Source organism: Eurosta solidaginis, chromosome 1 (genome assembly GCF_040869045.1).
Source record: "Eurosta solidaginis isolate ZX-2024a chromosome 1, ASM4086904v1, whole genome shotgun sequence".
In the NCBI taxonomy this organism is placed as follows: domain Eukaryota; kingdom Metazoa; phylum Arthropoda; class Insecta; order Diptera; family Tephritidae; genus Eurosta; species Eurosta solidaginis.
Window position 1 is genome coordinate 27253341 of NC_090319.1, and position 24038 is coordinate 27277378.

General features: G+C 36.0%; 1 non-coding gene and 1 pseudogene across 1 annotated transcript; both read right to left on the minus strand.

Annotated features, from left to right (window-relative positions):
- Positions 1-4218: 4218 nt before the first annotated feature.
- TRNAT-AGU (transfer RNA threonine (anticodon AGU)) lies at positions 4219-4292 on the minus strand. The gene has a single exon. It is a non-coding gene; the product is annotated as a tRNA-Thr (tRNA).
- A 16407-nt stretch (positions 4293-20699) lies between these two features.
- Positions 20700-21337, minus strand: LOC137236255 (jerky protein homolog-like; annotated as a pseudogene).
- Positions 21338-24038: the final 2701 nt, after the last annotated feature.

Consider the following 24038-nt stretch of genomic DNA (forward strand, 5'->3'; position numbering starts at 1 on the left):
TTTTAACGGGCGGTGCCACGTGTTATGTAGAAAAGTAATTTATATGAAATGAAATGTACAATTGAAGCTCACGCTGAGTGTATAATGTTCGGTTACACCCGAACTTGGACACCTTTACTTGTTATATATAAAATCAATCGTGCAGCACTGTAAACGTAATAGAGGTTAACTTAATAATTTAATAATATTTCATTTAAATTTTTTCCTACTCCACGTCCCATTCGCATTTAAACTCCCACTCTAAAACTTGCTTTTTAGAAGCACTCGGTCCAATTATGTACATTAATCAGAGATGTCAATATTTAATAAAGTCAATATTAATCAATAAACTTCAGTTTTGAATAGCAGCATCCGCTTGATTTATAAATTTACTTGTTAAATCTGTAGCGCATACAGACATATTTGTATTTTTAAAAACGTTTCCCAACCTACTCCCCATTCCATATAACCAAGCGAAATTTTTATGGCATATGCAAACTGCACACGCAAAATCTTGTTGAATATTTCCGTTGACATGAAAAAAATGCTCACAATAAAAGAACACTGCAACGAATCAACCATCGGTTAAATCAACTCCACCACCGACAATATTCATAACGTCCATCAGACGGCATTGCAGCCAAGACAACAGGTGGCCGTGGGCTTTTGTTAGCATAGGTACCCATCCTCCAGTTCGAGCTGTCCACGCGCCAATACTTTGGGTTGACAGCCTATCGATGCCATAAAATGTCCACAATGAAGAGAAATGCATACAAAGCGTGAATGAAAGGAGGACGATAAAAAAATATGGAACTGACAAAAAATCAAATACAAACAATGTTTTTTTAAGTTTGCGGCCACCGTGGTGTGATGGGTAGCGTGCTCCGCCTATCACACCGTATGCCCTGGGTTCAACTCCCGGGCAAAGCAACATCAAAATTTTAGAAATAAGATTTTTCAATTAGAAGAAAATTTTTCTAAGCGGGGTCGCCCCTCGGCAGTGTTTGGCAAGCACTCCGGGTGTATTTCTGCCATGAAAAGCTCTCAGTGAAAACTCATCTGCTTTGCAGATGCCGTTCGGAGTCGGCATAAAACATGTAGGTCCCGTCCGGCCAATTTGTAGGGAAAATCAAGAGGAGCACGACGCAAATTGGAAGAGAAGCTCGGCCTTAGATCTCTTCGGAGGTTATCGCGCCTTACATTTATTTTTTATTTATTTATTATAACACAGTACAACACAATTTCTGCTATACATCTAGTATGTATGTGTATTTAGATCATTAAATCTGCAATCCAACACTGGTGTCAGATATTGAGGAAGGATACTAAGAAGGGTAGTAAGCGGCAAACTCTCCGGAGAACAATTCCTTCAAATAATGCAGTTGTTTTTGTGGCATGAATCATAAAACTAAAAATGAGTTTGATATTGATGACGAGTCAACACACATACACAGATGACTTGCAAGTCAGACGCAAAATGTAAAGACCAGAGATGGGAATTTCCTTGCCTGGGCAACGTAGTAAATTCGTCCTTCATACGAAAAAAAATGTATACAGCCCGATTCCTAACATCCAGAACCATATGAGTACACAATTTGATATGATGTATACCAGTGATCTTCAAGAAGCCGATTTTGTGGGCGTGTAAAGACCGTACATAGTTCATAGCCCACGTAAGTAAGTGGCCCTGTACTTAGTTTAAAGAAGTCCCTGATAGTTTGGAGTTTATATCTGGCAGTATTTACAGCTGTCAAGGTGCGAATACTCCGATGACTTCTTTATTGACAGCAATTAGGAGCCGAGGTGTTGTTGGACATCGCACAGAATTTTGGGTTGTACAGCTTCTTTTTTCAAGAACTATAGAAAAGCTATTCAACTTTTTAAAAAAATTTGAAATTTGGCGTAGATTTGTAGAACATTTTTTGGCTTTTGAGCTTTAAACAAAGGAACACGCTGCGCGGGATAGCCGTTGTTTTTTTTTTTTAAGTTTAAAATTTTTGGACCTTATGGAAATTCATACATGTATAAAACTAGCAGGCCCAGCACACGTTGTTCTGCCCTAACTTTGGCCTATCTCATAGTTTTTAAGAAGTTTTTACCTCCTCCTGTCTCCCACTTTTCGTTATCCTTTTATTCACTCCTCCCTCTGCCTTTCTCAAATTCTGCGTCCCTTTCTCCCTCTCTGACTGTATTACTTTTTTATGATTTTAAAATTTTTTTGGACATTTTGTAAAAAATTTTGAGGTTACGATTTCTCCAACTTGTTCGAGAAGAGATTTCCCGCGAGTCTCGCCTTCTCGCGAGATTCGAATCTCGAATGACACGTAAGGCTCGTAATGCTCGCGAGCTTCTCGACATTCAATTTAATCGATTCATCGGATCTTTTATATAGAGCTTATGATTTCTTCTGGAGTAAAAGCGAAAATTTCGACAAAACCGCAATAAAAACACAGAAATGTATAGAATACTGGCAATGCAGCGACTGAATTGAAAGTCGAGAAGCTCGCGAGTATTATGAGTATGTCGAGATTCGAAAATCTCGCGAGAAGCCTTCTTCTCGATGTCTCGTTAAAAATATAAAATATTGTGAACAAAATTATTTGTATAATCGGACCTCTTCTGGATCTCAATTCCGACCAATTTATGCGGAATCGAAATGGATTGGTGTTCTGAATATCGATTCAGACCAGACTTGGTCGATTTGAAGTTTTGCCTCTGAGCAGTCGGAATCGAAAGTAATTAGCCTATTAAGCACATATAATTACATTATTTTCCCCACAAATAAGTTTTATTAAATTATTCATTTTATTTTGGAAGATTTATAATAACTTTTTGCTGGACTATTTGTTTATTTAGTATTACAAATCTTAATTTGAAATTTTCTATCAAACATTTTCAAAGCTAAACAAAGCGATTCTGGTCGAAAGAAAACCGACGTGTTCTCAATTTCGATCGACCGATTTTTGCAATTTTTATGCAAAATTGCACGTCTTCTTGCCTCTGCTTTTCCGAAAACCATTGGCGCTGGCATTTTGTTCAAATTTTTGCACAATTATAATTTAACTAAAACCAAAATAAATAATACCCGCTGTTACGCTTGAATATCGACTCGGAATGAAAACGATTCGAAATCGACTTCGAATCGATTTGTTTCAATCGGAGTTGCGAACACCAAAAAGAAATTGACTCGGAATCAGCCTCGTTTTACTTTTCAAAACGAGTCGGAATTCAGAACAGGCCTGAATAAATATTTTTTGAGTTAAATGTCAATGGAAAGCAATATCATCAACACATTTACAATTAAAAAAACCAAGTGTATAAATACTGCCCATACAGCAATTAAGTTTATGTCGAGAAGCTCGCGAGATTTACGAGTACTTCGAGACACGAGAATCTCGCGAGAAGTCGAGTTCTCGGTTTCTCGGGGTTCGAAAATCTCGCTTGTGCTCGAGAAAAAATCGTAAGCTCTAAAAAAAATTAAAAAAAAAATCTTTTCGTAGACATTTTTTACCTTTATAAATTTTTTTTAAAACATATGTTTTGATAAATTTTTTTTTTTTTTTAATTTTCTTCCTTTTTTTCGATAGCCAAAAGCATTCCGCTCATAAAAATTAAATTGTTGCACAGTGTATGTAGTAGTGTGTGTGTGTATGTATGTATACGGAAGAGAGGATGTCAGTTACTTTCTCTAAAATCGTTGTTGATTTTTGGAAATGTTTCATCTAACCACCTAAATGACAGCATATTTTTGCAGGTTATATTTTTTTCCAAATGCAATTTTTGACATTTTGTTTCAATACGAGTATTCCTAGTCCTAGCATTTGTATGAACTAAATATCTGATTGGTATGTCAACAACTGAAAACAGACATCATTGTTATCGGAGAAAACATTTCTAAACTTTCTATTTTGGATTTTTTGGTCTATTTGTTCACGAAACAGGAAAAATCGTATTTGGAATTACTTGTTTTGTTTTTTTGTTTTCAAATTTGTACAAGAATATTTAAATTTGTATTAAACACGGCAAATGCTCACTTTTAATATGGCTTTTTTGTTTTAAATATTATATTAGCAATAAAAATTAATAAATAATTATTTATTTGAATAAATTTGTTTTATTTTTTTAACTTTGGGATTTTTTTCGTTTAACTTTTTGAAGACTCACTTAGTTATGTTCTAAAAAATATTTCCCTTTTTTACATATTATTATTTGAAATACATACTTCGAAACTTTCGGACAAGGCCCCGGCGAGATTCGAACTCTCGATCTCCTGTTTACTAGACAGGCGCTTTAACCATCTAAGCCACGGCGCCATGCTATTAACTGTTGTGTGAAATGCAAGGCCACCGTACAGGGGATGATATTCTTAAAAATGAACGAAAAGAACAAGTGAAGAAGCAAAAGTTTATTTATGACATCGGTACATACTTTGTATTTAGAATATGATGAAACTAGAAAGTGAAAAAAATTAAATATAAAAAACATATATTAAATATTTAAAAATAACCTATAGTCTGCTAGAAAAAACATAGGCTGTGTATTTTAATGTAGGTACATATGTATATATAACCAGTTGTGATGAGAAATTAAGGTGAGTTTCTAAACTTTGAGCGCATAATTATTGTGTAGGAATTAAGGCATCAAATCCCGAAGATATTTTGCAATCCCGCGACTTCGGCATTTAAAAGTGACAATTAAGGGACCCCGGGACTTTTTAGGATCCTCCAGAGACTGCTACCTTTGCATCAAGGTTTAATATGTCTATTTCCTTAGAAATCAGCAAGTGGCTGAAGTCCTAGAAAGCTTCTAGTATTTGCGAAGAGGACGGAGTTATTTTATAACATAGGTCCTGGTTCTTAATAGGGTTTTTCAGTTTGGACGTTAAAGTAACACTACGGACTCATTCAGTCTATATGAGGTCCTTATGGACCGGCCAGTTCAACCTAACCTAACCTTTGTCTGAGAAAATCGTAAAGAATACGTCATATTATATTTAGATATGTAAGTGATTCATGGTTATAGCTATCTCATGCAGTTCACAAGACTGGTCTTAAATTACCTTTTTTTTGACTCAATTTCCTGCAAGGCATGTATAAAGCAAAATGTACGTTAGGGTGTTTAATTTATAGGTGAATGTTTATTTACCTTATCCTACCTAAAACGGTGATCTGTTGGATATACAAATTTGACTTAAATCCAATTAAAGAGAAATTGAAAATTTCATAAAATTTCATAATTTTTCTCTCCTATAAATATAATTGTATTTTCTGCAATAACCGTTATATTTACTCTCTTGCCATATTTTATTGGCAGTCATTTCACCCTTTAAAATGTGTCCAAGCAGTTGCGTAATCCATATGTACATTAAAAGGCAGTCTATAAAGCGGTCCTTATATTGTTTTCATCTCATTTACGCAAATATGATTGGTCGGACGGCATTTTCTCAGATGGAACTATTTATATTAAAGCAAAATTTTTGGGTTTTCCCACATACGCGAGAGCAAAATAACAAAAAACAGATTTATGTACATACATATGTATATTTATATACATACAAGGTACATATATACGTATACGTTTGTACGAAGTAGAAGTAAACGAGGTAAAGGAAGGTGGACAAATTGCTATAAAATAAAAATCTTTCCATAGCACAAAACTGGAAAAAATCTGAAACAATAACATGTCATTTTATTATTTAGATGATTGTTAATATTTTTATACTCAGTTGAGCAGAGCTCACAGAGTATATTAAGTTTGATTGGATAACGGTTGGTTGTACATATATAAAGGAATCGAGATAGATATAGACTTCCGTATATCAAAATAATCAGGATCCAAAAAAAATTTGATTGAACCATGTCCGTCCGTCCGTCCGTCCGTTAACACGATAACTTGAGTAAATTTTGAGGTATGTTGATGAAATTTGGTATGTAGGTTCCTGAGCACTCATCTCAGATCGCTATTTAAAATGAACCATATCGGACTATAACCACGCCCACTTTTTCGATATCGAAAATTTCGAAAAACCGAAAAAATGCGATAATTCATTGCCAAAGGCGGCTAAAGCGATGAAACTTGGTAGATGGGTTGACGTTATGAAGCAGAATAGAAAATTAGTAAGATTTTGGACAATGGGCGTGGCACCGCCCACTTTTAAAAGAAGGTAATTTAAAAGTTTTGCAAGCTGTAATTTGGCAGTCGTTGAAGATATCATGATGAAATTTTGCAGGAACGTTTCTACTATTACTATATATGTGCTAAATAAAAATTAGCAAAATTGGATGAAGAACACGCCCACTTTTTAAAAAAAAATTTTTTTAAATTCAAATTTTAACAAAAAATTTAATATCTTTACTGTATATAAGTATATTAAGTCAAAATTCAACTCCAGTAATGATATGATGCAACAAAATACAAAAATAAAAGAAAATTTCAAAATGGGCGTGACTCCGCCCATTTTCATTTAGTGTGTCTAGAATACTTTTAATGCCATAAGTCGAACAAAAATTTACCAATCCTTTTGAAATTTGGTAGGAGCATAGATTCTATGACGTTAACTGTTCTCTGTGAAAATGGGCGAAATCGGTGGAAGCCACGCCCAGTTTTTATACACAGTCCACCGTCTGTCCTTCCGCTCGGCCGTTAACACAATAACTTGAGCAAAAACCGATATATCTTTACTAAACTTAGCCCACGTACTTATCTGAACTCACTTTATCTTGGTATAAAAAATGGCCGAAATCCGACCATAACCACGCCCACTTTATCGATATCGAAAATTACGAAAAATTAAAAAAATGCCATAATTCTATACCAAATACGAAAAAAGGGATGAAACATGGTAACTGGATTGGTTTATTGACGCAAAATATAACTTTGGAAAAAACTTTGTAAAATGGGTGTGACACCTACCATATTAAGTAGAAGAAAATGAAAAAGTTCTACAAGGCGAAATCAACAGCCCTTGGAATCTTGGCAGGAATACTGTTAGTGTTATTGAATATATAAATAAATTAGCAGTACCCGACAGATGATTTTCTGGATCACCTGATCCACATTTGGTCGATATCGCGAGAACGCCTTCACATATACATCTAAGGGCCACTCGCTTTTAAAACTCTCATTAATACCTTTAATTTGATATCCATATCGTACAAACACATTCTAGAGTCAACCCTGGCCCACCCTAATGGCGATATCTCGAAAACGCGTGCACCTATAGACCTAATGCCCACTCCCTCTTAAAATGCTCAGTAACACCTTTCGTTTGATACCCATATCGTAAAAACATTCTAGAGTCACCCCTGGCCCACCGTAATGGCGATATCCCGAAAAGGCGTCCACCTATAGACCTAATGTCCACTCCCTCTTAAAATGCTCAGTAACACCTTTCCTTTGATACCCATATCGTGCAAACATTCTAGAGTCACCCCTGGCCCACCCTAATGGCGATATCTCGAAAAGGCGTCCACCTATAGACCTAATGCCCACTCCCTCTTAAAATGCTCAGTAACACCTTTCGTTTGATACCCATATCGTACAAACATTCTAGAGTCACCCCTGGCCCACCCTAATGGCGATATGTCGAAAAGGCGTCCACCTATAGACCTAATGCCCACTCCCTCTTAAAATGCTCAGTAACACCTTTCGTTTGATACCCATATCGTACAAACATTCTAGAGTCACCCTTGGTCAACCTTTATGGCGATATCTCGAAAAGGCGTCCACCTATAGAACTGAGGATTACTCCCTTTTAAAATAATCATTACCACCTTTCATTTGATACCCATATCGTACAAACACATTCTAGAGTCACCCTGGCCCACCCTAATGGCGATATCTCGAAAAGGCGCCCACCTATAGACCTAATGCCCACTTTCTCTTAAAATGCTCAGTAACACCTTTCGTTTGATACCCATATCGTACAAACATTCTAGAGTCACCCCTGGCCCACCCTAATGGCGATATCTCGAAAAGGTGTCCACCTATAGACCTAGTGCCCACTCCCTCTTAAAATGCTCAGTAACACCTTTCGTTTGATACCCATATCGTACAAACATTCTAGAGTCACCCCTGGCCCACCCTAATGGCGATATCTCGAAAAGGTGTCCACCTATAGACCTAGTGCCCACTCCCTTTTAAAATACTCATTACCACCTTTCATTTGATACCCATATCGTACAAACACATTCCAGAGTCACCCCTGGCCCACCCTAATGGCGATATCTCGAAAAGGTGTCCACCTATAGACCTAGTGCCCACTCCCTTTTAAAATACTCATTACCACCTTTCATTTGATACCCATATCGTACAAACACATTCTAGAGTCACCCCTGGCCCACCCTAATGGCGACATTTCGAAAAGGCGTCCACCTATAGACCTAATGCCCACTCCCTCTTAAAACGCTCAGTAACACCTTTCATTTGATTCCCATATCGTACAACTAGAAACACCCCTGGTCCACCTTTATGGCGATATCTCGAAACGGCGTCCACCTAGGGAACTAAGGATCACTCCTTTTCAAAATACTCATTAACAGCTTTCATTTGATACCCATATCGTACAAACATATTCTAGAGTCACCCCTGGTCCACCTTTATGGGGATTTCTCGAAAAGGCGTTCACCTATAGAACTAAAGCCCATTCCCTTTTAAAATACTCATTATCACCTTTCATTTGATACCCATATCGTACAAACACATTCTAGAGTCAGCCCTGGTCCACCTTTATGGCGATATCCCTAAATGGCGTCCATCCATAGAACTATGGCCTACTCTCTCTTAAAATACTCTTTAATACCTTCCATTTGATACACATGTCATACAACCACATTCCAGGGTTACCCTAGGTTCATTTTCCTACATGGTGATTTTCCTTATTTTGTCTCCATAGCTCTCAACTGAGTATGTAATGTTCGGTTACATCCGAACTTAGCCTTCCTTACTTGTTTTTTAATGCATGTGTTGGCATTATATTTAAAACTATGGACATAAGAGGTAATAGTGATGTACGCATAGAAGTGTTAAAGCAATTTGGAAATAAAAGAAGGAATGCCAAAATTGGAGCCTATGTGTGTCGCTATGCGTTGGGAGATCCAGTAAGCTTTAGTACATTCATAGCAGCTGATCGGTAAGTTGTGTTATTTGAGTTATTAGCTGTTTTTTTACATCTATAGACGTTTACGCTTAAACTTTATATAGAGTGCTAAGCGTCAAACTTTAAATACACCTCTGAAATTGCCGTGCATAAAATTAGTACTACTAAATTTCAATACGCATTATACTCAGATGTAACTGAAATATGTGTCTATGTTTCACCTCTACACTAATTCTATGTATCACCTCTTAAAATAGTGCGTAGCCACAATTCATCGCAACTGATTCAGCTATATGTTACACACTATATGTCTCCGATTTTAGGTACACCCTGTTCTGTAGCTAGTTATTTAACCACTGCCGCTAGATGGGTCTCATAAGCATTATCTAAGCGAGGATAAGCGTTTTTTGACGCGCATACTTAAACGTACCTATACGCTTGTAAAAAAAACACGGCAATTATCAGTCAATTGTTTTTTTTTTACTTCTCGATCAGCATTTTTCTTCTAATTTGCAGTCAAAACTACGGTCTTATGTTACAACACACGCTTAGGCCAGGGGTGAGCAGCACTATCACGCTCAGTGGCCATGGAAACGTATTTAGAAAGAATGTACATAGCATCTGTGCGAATATAATGTTTTCGAACACCCTAATAAATACTGGACTGGATTTTATGCACTGCTCAGTGGGCGCTAATTACAGTCATGCTCTGGGTTATAGGCTTGCTTTGCGTATCTCTCGCATACCGAAATTCGATACAGCCACCCTTGATGCGACAATCAAAGCACCCATCTGGTCTTCACAGGAACGAAATTCTACGAGTACATTTTATTTGATTGCCAATGCATCACGTCATGTGTATGGTCCACTAGTTGACAACTATAAGCTAGGTGCGGGTTTGGGTTTTACGTATAGTTTTAGGTGGGTTAAGTATTTAAGTAAGTTAGTGTATATATCGTATTTCGATCTTATTTAAATACAAATCTGGATTATTATATTGAAACTTTTAGACTTTTACTGAACGGAAGTAGATGCGTGGGTATTGAGATAGACGTGGATGTAGATGTAGTTGTAGTTATAGAGGAGATGTAATTGTAATTGTAGAGGTAGATAGAGAGGAATGGCTGATGAACATTAATTAGGCGATGGATAGCAAGGAGATGGATAGCAATAAGACAAAAGTGGTTTTGGTGAGCCTAAAGCGGGCAGTGGATGTGTTAGTCCCAACAATAGGAGATCATTAAATAAATTCAAAACCTTAATTGAATTATTTAGAGGTAAACTGGGGGAGAAAGTTTCTAAATATGGCGGAGCCTTAAGGCGAATAATGCCCAATATCAGCGGACCAGGTGAAGCTACCCGTCAGCTGTTGTCCAACGTAACAAGCTCTATAATAAGTATTATACGATGCACCAGTGTGACATGGATTTAAAATGACCTACCAAAAAGTAGCCGAATTACTGCCATGCGAATAGCATGTTTGGACGGTGTACAATAAAATACTTGCTAACATATTTTGTAGGAAAAGAGGAACTTCTGTTAAAATGCAGTTTTTTATTCTGAAAAACGTTTGAATTGTATCAAAAAGTGGGAAAAATAATTTCACTTGCAAAGTGTGATAGCACTCACATAGGGCGTTGCAATGAGCCGTCCAGCTCTGGATCGCGATCAAATCTCATTGGAAGGATCCGGATCAGTACTATGAGAGTTGGCAGCACTCAACTAATGTGTACACATAATATGTTGCCTGTTATTTTTACACCCTTTTCCCGAATCGCACCATCAAATTTTACTTAAAAAGTTAAAAGTAGTGTTATTAGTTCTTAAACCAAGCCACAAATGCGTCATATTTTCCATATATGTAAAACTATATGCGATTTTGCATTTGTTAAAAATCGGATACCCTAGTGCATGTGTCTGTAAGTGCTACCAAGTACAGAGAGTATCCTACAAAAATTTTCCGCAAAAAACCAAATCTACAAGGCCACCCTGTTGATCCTAAATTGATCCATGTTAAATTTTTATCGGTATCTGGATCAGGTTTCATTGAAACGCAACTATAGCCAAAGCAAATGGCGAATTCTTCTTTTTATGCTTTGTTTGCAACTATAGTTGGAAGTTGGCTACTTGTTTATGTCAGATAACGCTACATCTGCCGTACTCCATAAAAATACGTGCAATCTACTCATCATGCATAAGATTGCGTTGAACGCTTCGTCTTGTCCAATTTGTTGTTTGATATCTTTAATATTCACATACCCGGGCTGTTGAAAAATTTGTATATTAATAAATCTTCAATTACAATTTTTCTCAGTGCTGCAATATTTTTGAAAAATTGTATGTTGTCAATTTGTTGGGCCCTGTTTTTCGGTACAAGTTCAACTCAGTTTGTCAGTTAAACTACGCTTAACCTTATTCTGCAGTTTTCAAGTCTACTTTAACTGAAGTTTAAGCTGAGCATATACGTCCGATCTGGCAGGCTTACACTCTAGTTAGCCTATCAGTTATTTGCGCTCGTTCGCAATGGCGTCAAATATATCCAACAAGCATTTGGGCTTGAGTACCATTAGAGCTCTTGTTGATAATTAAGCATACTTCTAAAATCTCAGAGTCATAGCGTACCTCTTTGGAGATTTTGTTTTCAAAACCACCTCAACTCGATATTCAATGTAGGATATCAACTGCAGAAATTTGTTGAATATTCATTTGAGAACTGTGCTTTTCTCAAAATCTCTCAAAGGTCGCAAAATAATTTAAGAATGACGTCTTAAGGAAGGTGTCGGTGTTGGAGATTAGAGAAATATACATTTTACAAAATATCCCAAAGGTTGGCGAGTGATCTGGAGAATGAAGTTGGATACTAACTAGAGAACTATCTGATTTAAGAATAATTAAATAATGATGTTGGATATCACCTCCGAAACTAGATATATTTCGTTGGAGCAATATGTTTTCCATGTTTGTTGGGTAAACAAAACCCAGCTGTTGTCTGCAAATTATCTAATAATAAAAAACCAATGTTGCCGCACAAAAAAGTGTATCCCAAAGACGGCCTTAAACTGTGACTGAAAAACTGCTCAGTACCCTACAAGAATACTGACTATCATATGACTATCACCTGATTGTCAGCAATGTCAACCTAACGATCAGCGCCTCATACAAACTTTCTATCACAAACTTAAGGGGACTTGCGCAAATGTGATGTAAACAACTGTGTACGTGTGAGTTTTTGTCTCCTTCTTACACACCAACATGGCCTTCTGATTAAGTATATAGCCATACTGCTCACTCTCATTCCTTTTCCTGGATCAATGCTGACACTCTAACTATCAAAAAGTGTCATAAATGATAGTTTACTGTAGATATCAGGTTTGACTGTTATACTATCATAAATGACCATTGTTATATTCCTCCAAAAATGAAACAATGCTTTTTGCTTTTTATTTACTTTATTTCATTACGTTTTTAATTTTGTACGTGATAAATGAATACGTGTTTTTTATTTGTTTAAAATAAATAGTTTTATAAGAATTCGAGTTCAGAATGTTCAATTTAAATTCAGAAAATAAAACGATAGAAGAGCGCTTTCCTCATGCGGAAACACATTTAAAAATGAATCACCACTAACCACTATTATTTTTCGCGTATCAATTTTTTGAGTGCGCCCCATACATTCCGACAACTTTTGGTATTTTTTAATATTATTTTCGATTTTTTTTTTCTTTTAGCATGGAGCTTTGAAATGCTCTTTTTTCATTTTTTAAACTAATTTTTTATATGGTTTTCGTCGGTTGAAAATGGCGGAATTTAAAAAATAACAAAACAACCGTGATTGACCGTGATAATCATTTGATTGTCATATGACAGTCAGTAGTGACAACATGATTAAATCGGATAAACTGTTCTCGCATACATAAAATTCCGTTGAGAATTATGTATCTGTCTCACATGCATAATGGTATCTGCTGTATGTTCTTTTGTTCTGTACCAGGTGTCCAAAGCTATCCCAGTTTGAGTCCTTTTTCATGATTACAGGCTGTCGTTGGGAACATGCGGACATGCATGAGCGAACAAAGGAACATACATAAATTTGAGTATCAATGTTTACGTCATCGCAGCATCAGCATTGTCAATTACAAGTGTGAGTGTATTAGTAAAACTATCAGCGTTTCTTGTAGGGTAGTTTAACTGGAGTTTAAATTTGACTAGAGTTTAAGCAAACTTAGTTTAAGCTTAGCTAACTACTGAAAAATCAGCCCTTAGTGTAAATTTGAATATCATACCGAAGTGCCTTGGCTTCATATAGAAGTGCTTTTTCTTTGCACTTTAATAAGGAATTTAGGCACTTTCATATGAAATTATATGTGAGAGCATGTGAGAGTGCTATGCAATCTATCTTCTATATATGGGGTATTCCATCCCATTTCGACCAATTTTCTTTCATTTCTTCTTTTTCTAGCTTACGAAAGACGTTTTTCAGAATTTTTTCAAATTTTTTCATCCAACTCAAAAAAAGTTATGAATTTTTAAAAAACACCGTTTTTGTTTTCAAAATGCTTTAACTTTTGTAATTTTTAATTTTTTCGAGATTTTTCGAATTTTTCCATTTTTTTTTTCTCATAAAAAACTCCAATCAATTCTGCAATCATCCCCACTAATCCCGGAGTGGTCCGATTTTTTTTTTTTTTTAATTGAAAAAAAAAACTTTAAAAATTTTTTTGTATTTTTTCCGAAAAGTACATTTAAAAACAAATTTAAAAAAAAAAAAGCTCCCAAACGGTCAATTTTTGAATTTTTAAAACAGAAACGGTGTTTTTTTAAAAATTCATAACCTTTTTTGAGTTGGATGAAAAAATTTGAAAAAATTCTGAAAAACGTCTTTCGTAAGCTAGAAAAAGAAGAAAAACTTTCAGCCAATTCTATAGGGGTCGGGTTCTAAATTGGTCGAAATGGGATGGAATACCCCATATATAAAAAGAAGGGTACATTTTGATTGTCACTCCATAACTCGAGAACGGATAGAAAGATTGCCATGAAATATTTAGGAAAAATACAGGAAGGAGAGATGATGGTTAGTTGATTTTGAAATCCCAAATCGGTTTAGCCATTCCTGAGTTATGATTTTTTTTTTAGAAAAAATTCAAAATTTGTAAAAAAAAAATAAAAAGAACAAATTGAAGCTGTTGATATGTGCTTTAATACAGATTATTTTTTATACCGCTGGGTGACTTGGGTCTCGAGATATAGGCCAAAACGTGGACCCGGAATGTTTATAAAATATGGATATCAAATGAAAGCTGTTGATGAGTGTTATAGTACAGGGTAGTTTTCATACCTATTTGTGACTAGGGTCTCGAGATATAGGCCAAATCGTGGATCAGGGTAACACTAGGATGTGTTTTTAAATTATGGATATCAAATTGAAGCTGTTGATGTGTGCTTTAGTACAGAGTAAGTTTTATGCCGCTGGGTGACTAGGGTCTCGAGATATAGGCCAAAACGTGGACCCGGATACACCTAGAATGTGTGTGTATTATGGATATCAAATCAAAGCTGTTGCTGAGAGCTTTAAAGTGATTTTCATTGTGATATTCGATTTTGTCGCATCAACCTGGAAAAACTGCTAAATATGCATGCGAAGCCGAAATAAAGACATGAATTAATAATACCCACATACGTATTTGCATACGTCCTATTCGATTTGCCTGAAATTTGGTATATAAATTTGCCTATATTAGTATTTACGATGCTTTTTTCCGGGAAGTAGACCAGAGATGGACTGGGACTGTGATTAGGACTAGCACTGGGACTGAGACTGAGACTCGGAGTGGGACTGGGACTGAGACTCGGAATGGGACTGGAACAAAATACATACCACCAAGAATGAGAAAAACTTGAGAGAAGAGAAAAGAGAGAAGGAAAAGACTGAGAAAGAGATAGAATGAGACGAAGATGGTGATAGATGAAGCGAAAAATACGGAGGGAGTGAATACAAAGATTAGGAGGGGCGACGGAAAAAGCTTATTAAAATGTATGCAGATAGATCAAAAATATAGGGCAGAACAACGTCTGCCGGTTCTGCTAGTTTTTTTATATTTAAAGTGTGAATTGGTATCTGTGCCTATTCTTCAGGGCAAAACAAAAGCAATATGTGTATAAGGGTTTGAACAGCTCTGCACATACCCATAGAAATATTGTTTTTTATAAATTGATAAATTGGTAATTGTTTTATGTGTACCTATACTTTGGTTTAAATTTTCTACTAAATTTTTAGCACTCAAACAACGCTTTGCGCCTATTTGTGAGCAATAATATACAAAAAATTTGCATAACAAAACAATTTACACAATAATAAACGATTTTTACTTGTTATGAATAAAGAGAATTATGAATAAAAATAAACCGCCAAAGTTCACAGTTTCCGTCAAAGATAAAACCACAAGAGAAAATTGTCCGATACGACAAGTTGATTGTGACCATAATTACATGTCATAAAGACGCGATTATCTCTCACAAAAAAAATGTATAAAGGAAAGAAATTTGCATAAGAGCTAAGATAGGCAATAAGGCAAGTGAAGATATGCTCACTCCTATTAAATTTGTATATAATACTTATAGTATAAAGGACACAAATATTCAAGCCGCCAAAAGCAATAGAAAAAGGCATAATATTTTAAGATTTTATTCTAACAAATAACGGATTTACGCTTTTAAGAGCGCTTTTGAACAAAGTTCAACTGTCTATGTGATTGCTTTGAAAAGACCATAGACGTTTGACTCTTAAGTAGGCTACAGTGGTGGGAAGTTTCCAATGACGTTGTTATATTTCGTAAAGCTAAATATTTCATCATTTTTTCGTTAATTGCAGTTAGAAACCCCAATAAAACAGAAAGACTTGGTTTTCCCGCGGATGTTGATAGAAAAGCTTACTAGACGCGGCAATTAACTCCCTGTGAAAGCGGTAACAAGGCGGGCGACGTTTCCAAAACGGACAAAATAATGTTCGTACATAGCTAAGTATGAATTAAGGGAGGGGGGGGGGGGGGGGGGGGGGGGTTTGAATACAAAGCTATCGGAGCTGCTCAGTTGATATATGCGTAAGTTTAGGCGAATGCAACTTTTTGATTTATAAAGGTTAAAAAAACAGCGGAAGGATCATAATTCGTCCTAGGCTTAATGTACTGAATTCAAGACCAAAATCGGACGAAAAAAATGCTATTTCCAAGCTTTTGGTTCATTTGGTTGATTTGAATTTAAAACAAGGCATCACCTTGAGGAGGGAGGGTCTGTATTTTACAAAAAATTTACTATGGAACCACCCGGAAACATCCAACATCATAGCCTGTAAGCTGAGTTCCAAACATCTTCCTGACCTCGCCCTATTTCGTCTCCTTAAAAAATAATTTATATAAACAAACTGGGAATAAATTTGCGGAAGGGACGGCCAGGAAAGATTCCGAAATATACATACGAGTGTGCGAGGTGGCCAGCTCCCTACAACCATCTGGGTTATCTCCTGGAAAAATTGAGGAATATGAGCTTGGTCCACGTACTTGCTGTTGACCAACCGGGACGATTGCGAGTTTTCAAGGTCCTTACGGCCATGTTTGGCTAGAAAAGGAACTATCTTTCATCTAAAGCTAAGCAAATTTGCAGTGAAGATCCTCTGCCAACATGAGGAGGAGTTGATTCATTCCTTTCTCTGGCGATGTCCAGGACTCAGATTTCATGGCTCACGGTTATTCGACAGTCCGACAGAGACTGGGGAGGTTGATCTTTCACTATTACTTATACTATCAGATAAAGCAAGTGGACTACTAGGACTTAAAATGGGTGAGCGAGTGTGCCGTCACTCGGCACACACTGAACGCATTCACAATGGTATAAAATGTCGAAGTGTTAGAAGTTCCGATGCGCGCCCTCTTAACCTAACCTTACCTATCGGATCTGAAATCACACTAAGAAAATTATATCAGCTTGTTGACAGACAGACAAAACCTAAATTGCAATATAAAGTGACTGATTCGGCAATTATTGAGGCTTTTCACGGAATCGGGTTTCTTAAAATTGTGGCCTTTCCCACTTTTAAATTCTGGACGTCACTTAATGCACCTACTTTTAAGGGAGTACTTTACAAAACAGAATAGATCTGCAGCTGCATGTAGCTAGTAACTCACAGTTTTTGCTGCTTTTGAGCCAGGATATGGCTCTTGGTACTTCGTCATAGTTGGGTGGTAGAATGTATCGTCCTTGAATTAAGAACTGATGTCATCATATCCATCAGTATTTAATGAAGCTTATAAAAACCCGCACCACTATCCGATTATCACTCCCAGTTGCACACCATCCTGCCCTATCAAGCCAATGCGATTGTCTTTATATACACGGTTGCGTAGATCAGTCGAACAGAGAGCGATAGTAAGAATCGAGTGAATAACCCAAACAAATAATTTCTGGAACGAGCTTCGGCAACGTAACAGCCGATATCGGTAGCGAATATCGGTTAAAGGTTTGTTATCGGCTTAATATGTTCATCGGCTTGTCATCGACGGAATATAGATGTGTCGTCGATGGGACGTCGATAATAATTTGATTACAGGCCCATATAAAATCGGTAACTTCTTGATAGCAAATCGATAACTTTTCGATAAGAAATTGGTAAAAAATCTATAAAAAGTTGAATGCACACTGATAACCAATTGATAATACTCCGATAACTATTCGATGACCAAAGGATAACTATTTGATAATCTATCGATACTTTTCCGATACTAGCTCGTTTATAACGACACATCGATAACTTTATGATAGCAAATCGATAAATTTTCGATAATAAATCGAAAAGTTTTCGATAAAAAATTGATAACACGTCTCTAACAAATTGGTAACACTCCGTGAATAATTAATAACACTTCCACAAAAAAAAACCTTTGGCTATCTTGTCGATACCGTTTCGATTAATAATCGATATTACAGTCTACTACTTCCGAAGACAACGCGTACACTTACTTTACACTTTCATTATGGAGAAAAGATCATTCATATCAAAAGGTATTGGAATATACAGAATCCAGATTTCTTATGCTTAGTTGGATTAATTCCGCCTACACAATTTTTTTGCACTGTTTAATTTACGCACCAAAAATCACAGTTATAACCTACCTATGCAACTTACATAAACACAGCTTATTCAACCACAGCCAGATACGTTGGATTACGTTAAGATTACGCCAGCTGACATGACTTTCACGAAATTCAATGATTAGCTTATTTCAACTTGGAAAAGTCAATAACAACAAAAGCCCTATTTAGCAGCAAAAGCAAATGTTTATTTTGCTCACCTTAAAGCAGGCATGCTTAACCAACGAAACGATATCATTTCGTTACGATAATCAACGTAAATTTGACGTTCTTAACGTTAATAAACGAAACGAAATGACTTCGTTTCGTTTATTAACGTTGATTATCGTAACGAAATGATATCGTTTCGTTTGTTAAGCATGCCTGCCTTAAAGTGATGAGCAATTTTTCATGGCTCAGCAGCGCCGGTATTAAGACATCTTTCAATAATCTTATAGAGGTGGGCGCCTGCACCAACTGTAAGTTCTAAAAAAAAAATGGTTTCAAAATAACGAATGAATCCCCGATTTGCGCCGCTTTCTGCTGCTAAACGTATCGGTATGCTGCATAATCGACCAGAGCAGTTTAGTGGCACATGTAGTGATATTTTGTCGCAGCATAAATCACAGACTGATATTGTCGCATCCTATAGCTCATGCGGCGATAGCTGTGATTGGGTTTGTGATTACACTAGTTTGTGAGCATTATTGCGAACGAAACGAATATGACGTCACAGACAGTCAGTCTCGTCGACATTTTCGAAGCTGTCGCTGCGATTTGCTGTGATTTCATTTTAAGTGTTAGGAAACTCAAGAAAGCACCAACAAAAACCATTACCTTTTGTTCATCCATACGCAGCTTTATTGGTATTGAAATCCTTCGCATAAAATAAATAACGTCAATGTATTTCCATGATGTGCATTATTATTACCAAATTATACACCTTATGAGCGGGAGGGAAAATATATTGTATATCCATAACAAAAATTGCTAAGGTATCTTATAGCACTCATATTTCAAAATTTTATTCATCTCGTATGCCAACTTGCCAAAAAAATTTGCTTTGTATGAGGGAATATTTATATGTATGTGGCAGGCATGCTTAACCAACGAAACGATATCATTTCGTTACGATAATCAACGTTAATAAACGAAACGAAGTCATTTCGTTTCGTTTATTAACGTTAAGATCGTCAAATTAACGAAATGATTTCGTTTCGTTTTCTGCCATATCAAAACGAAATCAAATCGTTTATGTTGATTATTAATTTCAAACTATGCTGGCAAAGCTGATTGATGGCGGAGTCATTAAAGGTGAAAGCATTATCCAAGCTGATTGCAACTTTTCTCATGAATTTTGACAGTACGAACATTTCTCAGAGTATTTTTGACATTACCACCAACGAATTACACAAACAAATTACATAGAGTTTGTGTGTGTATGTGCGCTCGTTGTTGCCACCTTACGGCTTCACCATGGCTATAGCATTGCCAGCACAATTCAAACATAAAGTATCACGTTTTCGTTAACGTTTTTAACGTTAACGAAAGCTTTTCGTTTCGGTTAAAAACGAGATACAATTTATCTTGATAATTTCTTTATCGATAATATTTCGAAGTGTTTCAACGGAAACGGTGGAAATTTTTTGATAAACGATTAGCTTAACGTTAAGGTGCATCCCTGGTATGTGGTTTCTTGCTAGGCATCAAAAAATGGTTCTACTTAATATTACAGTGCACTCGATTTAATATGAACCAATTAAAACCTGTTTAGTTTTGCGAGATTGTTCATATTTACGAAAGGCAACTAAATTGAAAAATATTATATTTAATTAGTTTTAAGACATATATTTTTTATTTAAAACCGCAAAAGAAACTTTACTTATTCATCTTTTCACATTACACAAATAAAAAATCAGTTACAGTCAAAAAGTTAGTTATGCATAAATAAATTCAAATTCAGTTAAATTATTGGAAAAATTTCTGTCGAAAAAAAATCAGTAATCCGCTTTTGTTGTTTCTTTTGTTCAAGCATCTTAAAAACTGCCTTTTCCTTAAACTTCTTCAACACATTTAAATCCGATTTATCAACAATTTCAATTTCAGCCCATTCCAAAGTTTTATTAAACATGTCAATAGCTTCCTTTGACGTAATCGTCCTTCTGCCTCCACAGAACAGTCACCATCATCGTCGGACATTTCCTCTATTTCATTGTCATTACATTCAATAGCATCATCGTTCCATTCTCTAACGTTGAAAGCAGTGAATTCAACCTAAAGTGAAATTTAATAAAAATAAAAAAAATAAAAATTCTTTGACTAACGGTTCTAAAACACAAACCTCAGGTCTCAAGTATGACAAAAGATTGGCTGCACCTTCCTCCAAATCTCTTACATTCATATTTAAGTTGCTTCGAAGAACACTCAAAGGAATTTCATCTTCAGGATCCTCTTGATTTTCTACCATACTTAAAACATTGCTCCAACATTTGGATAGCACAAAAGCATCTATCTTACTCCATGCATATTCTAAAGTAACAATCGCGTCCTTAAGTGTAATTTGCTTTAGAGCCTCAAGCAAATTAAACCCCTTTCCAGCAACAGAAGCCAAAAGACAGTTTCTATAGTAAAGTTTCGTAATCCTGATTGCGTTTTGATCTATAGGTTGTATAAGAGGGGTGACATTTGGTGGCATAAACATTGCTAATATGCAGCCGTCTTCACTTTTTAGTTCATCCTCGGGTGGATGCGCTGGAGCGTTATCAATTAGAAGGATAGTTTTTACTGGTAATCCCTTTTCCATCAAAAACTTTGTAAACTAAACAAATTTTATGAGCTTTAAGCTACTGAGATAGAATTACCTCAGGTATGAATGAACGGTGGAACCAATCTTTAAAAATTGCCGCAATCATCCAAGCGGATTTAGAATGTCGCTAATACACTGTGCAGTCGAAACCTTTAAAACAACGGGGGTTTTTAGCCTTTTCGACTACAAGAAGCTTGCGTTGATGAGATCCTGACACATTTGAACAGCACAAGAAAGTTGCTCTTTGCTTTTCCATCTTTGAACCTGGAGCAGATTTTTTAGGGATGACACATACGTCTTTTGTGGCAAAAGTTTCCAGTATAAACCGGACTCATCGGCGTTGTATAGTTGCTCACGACTTAATCCAAGCTCCTCCATTTTCGCCTTTAACGCTTTTTTGAATGGGTCAACTAACTGGGGTTGTGAAGATAGTTTTTCTTCAGAAACTTGGAGCAAACGAACGCCATATCTCTTTTTAAAATTTTAAAGCCATTCATCAATGGCATTGAATTCAAAGCAATTTTTCTTAGTTTTAAAATGAAGATCCTTTGCTTTTTCTTTTAACATAAGCCCGTTAACCGGGAGCTTTTTGTTTCTCATATTCAAAAACCATCGATACAGAGATTTTTCCATATTTGGGTACTCTGAATGACGCAAAGTTTTCCTCTTTCCAGGATCGATAAAGGTATTTTTGAGACATTTAGAGATAGCATTTTTATTTTTATTAATTCCGCATATTGTAGACTTTGTCACTCCATATTTACGAGCTAAATTAGTAACACTTTCACCCTTTGGTAAATATTCCAGAATATCTGATTTTTCTCTTAACGTCAAAAACTTGTGCTTTTTTGTGTGCATTTTTTAAACTGATCTATATTAGAATTTTTTGCAAGAAAATGAAGTACCAATCGTGCGCGCATGAAAAGACCAACTAACGACTTTGAAAATTTGTACTGACGACTAAACGTTAGAGAAAGCATAGCATGTAAGCATGTGTATACGAGTGAACGCGAGCATTTCTCAGCGACGGTTATGTACATTTTAAATTTAAATAACTAGGGGAGTCCCCAATTTATGAGGCTCTTGAAATTCGATAGAAATTTGAAAATCAATAATGTTCATATTTTAGAGCCTTTGCCAAAAGTTCATATTTTAGAGTACTCAATGGAAGTGAAAAAGTGTTCATATTTTGGGGTGTTCATATAATAGGGTGTTAATATTATCGCGAGTGCACTGTATTTATGTAATTATGTATCTATTTTGTCCTTTGGTAGGGTTTTTATACTCAGTTGAGCAGAGCTCACAGAGAATACTAACATTGATTGGATAACGGTTGGTTGTACAGGTATAAAGGAATCGAGATAGATACAGACTTCCATATATCAAAATCATCAGTATCGAAAAAAAATTCGATTGAGCCATGTCCGTCCGTCCGTCCGTCCGTCTGTCCGTTAACACGATAACTTGAGTAAATTTTGAGGTATCTTGATGAAATTTGGTATGTAGGTTCCTGGGCACTCATCTCAGATCGCTATTTAAAATGAACGATATCGGACAATAACCACGCCCACTTTTTCGATATCGAAAATTTCGAAAAATCGAAAAAGTGCGATAATTCATTACCAAACACGGATTAAGCGATAAAACTTGGTAAGTTAGTTGAACTTACGACGCAGAATAGAAAAATGGTAAAAGTTTGGACAATGGGCGCCCACTTTTAAAAGAAGGTAATTTAGAAGTTTTGCAAGCTGTTATTTGGCAGTCGTTGAAGATATCATGATGAAATTTGGCACGAACGTTACTCTTATTACTATATGTCTGCTTACTAAAAATTAGCAAAATCGGAGAACGACCACGCCCACTTTATAAAAAAAAAATTTTTTTAATTCAAATTTTAAAAGAAAAGTTAATATTTTTACAGTATATAAATAAATTATGCCAACATTCAACTCAAGTAATGATATGGTGCAACAAAATACAAAAATTAAAGAAAATTTCAAAATGGGCGTGGCTCCGCCCTTTTTCATTTACTTTTAATGCCATAAGTCGAACAAAAATTTACCAATCCTTGTGAAATTTGGTAGAGGCTTAGATTCTAGGACGATAACTTTTTTCTGTGAAAAAGGGCGAAATCGGTTGAAGCCGCGCCCAGTTTTTATACACAGTCGACCGTCTGTCCTTCCGCTCGGCCTTTAACACGATAACTTGAGCAAAAATTGATATATCTTTACTAAACTCAGTTCACGTACTTATCTGAACTCACTTTGTATTGGTGTAAAAAATGGCCGAAATCCGACTATGACCACGCCCACGTTTTCGATATCGAAAATTACGAAAAATGAAAAAAATGCCATAATTATATACCAAATACGAAAAAACGGATGAAACATGGTAATTGTATTGGTCTATTGACGCAAAATATAACTTTAGAAAAAAACTTGGTAAAATGGGTGTGACACCTACCATATTAAGTAGAAGAAAATGAAAAAGTTTTGCAGGGCGAAATCAAAAGCCCTTGGAATCTTGGAAGGAATACTGTTCGTGGTATTACATATATAAGTAAATTAGCGGTACCCGACAGATGAAGTTCTGGATCACCCTGGTCCACATTTTGGTCGATATCTCGAAAACGCCTTCACATATACAACTAAGGGCCACTCCCTTTTAAAACCCTCATTAATACCTTTAATTTGATACCCATAGCGTACAAACACATTCTAGAGTCACCCCTGGTCCACCTTTATGGCGATATTTCGAAAAGGCGTCCACATATAGAACTAAGGCCCACTCCTTTTTAAAATACTCATTAACACCTTTCCTTTGATACCCATATCGTACAAAAAAATTCTAGAGTCACCCCTGGCCCACCTTTATGGCGATATCTCGAAAAGGCATCCACCTATGGAACTAAGGCCCAATCCATTTTAAAATACTTACTAACACCTTTCATTTGATACCCATATCGTGCAAACAAATTCTAGAGTCACCCCTGGTCCACCTTTATGGCGATATCTCGAAAAGGCGTCCACCTATACA